We start from the raw sequence: 889 nt of genomic DNA on the forward strand, positions 1-889 counted from the left end.
CCAATAAAACCCCCTGTACAAGCTGCCGATACACAAGACCTCTGGAGGGCAGAGCCATTTCTTGCTGCAGAGACCCAAACCATCGCCCTGGCTGAGCGAAGCAGTTTCAGGCAACACGAAACAATGCAAAATCTATGAGGTATGGCTCAGTCCTGTGCCCCAAAACTATCAAGGGCAAAAACTGTTATTACTTAGAAAACTGCTGGAAAACCCTGGACGACTATTTTTTTTTTAATGGAACATCCTGGACTTTGCTTATTTCCTCAGTAAGCGAATAGAAAAAAAGAAACTTTTATTTCCAAAATAAAAGTGAAGCAGTTACATAAACCATATGACAGAAAACCTTTGGCTTATTCACATGTTGGTAATTTCTTCCTTAGAAGAAAAAAAAAAAAAACAACACAAGTTTTGTAGCTATTTTCCTAGAAAAAGCGTGCATGAAAACCACGGGCCCCCTTCGTGCCACTGACCTCAGGAGTGGAGGTCACTGGCCGCCATCTCCCTTGCCCCTGCGCAACAAGGAACCCTGCAATAGCTGCTGGCAGAAACACTAACGGGGGGCACTGGGGCAACACCACTGTCAGACGACACCAGCATCCCTGCCCTTTGGCTGAGCTACAGGATTTTGGACAAATCACCTCCACAGACCTGCGAGCAACCGGTAAGAGATTTAGGTCCAAGGAGAGATGCTATTATCTAGATGTATAGCCCCAGTTCTCTCCTTTAAAACAAACCACCAGGTAGAGGTTGGACAACCCTTTAGCTTCGCATTCAAGCTCTCCCATCTACAAAAAAAAGGGGTAATGGCAGTGGTCTGTCTCGGGGGAGCTGGGGTCAGTCCTGTAAGAGCACAGGTCTCAGGGAGAGGAGCCAGGATGCCAGGAAAGGC

The 889-nt window shown here is 46.9% G+C and overlaps 1 protein-coding gene across 1 annotated transcript in view; it reads right to left on the reverse strand.

The window, feature by feature from the left end:
- The window catches only part of GPC4 (glypican 4), a 37,400-nt gene that overhangs the window by 2,646 nt on the left and 33,865 nt on the right, over window positions 1-889 (reverse strand). The gene's annotated exons all lie outside the window — the stretch shown is intronic.

The sequence above is a fragment of the Egretta garzetta genome, unplaced genomic scaffold, assembly GCF_000687185.1.
Source record: "Egretta garzetta isolate BGI_Z169 unplaced genomic scaffold, ASM68718v1 scaffold220, whole genome shotgun sequence".
Lineage (NCBI taxonomy): Eukaryota > Metazoa > Chordata > Aves > Pelecaniformes > Ardeidae > Egretta > Egretta garzetta.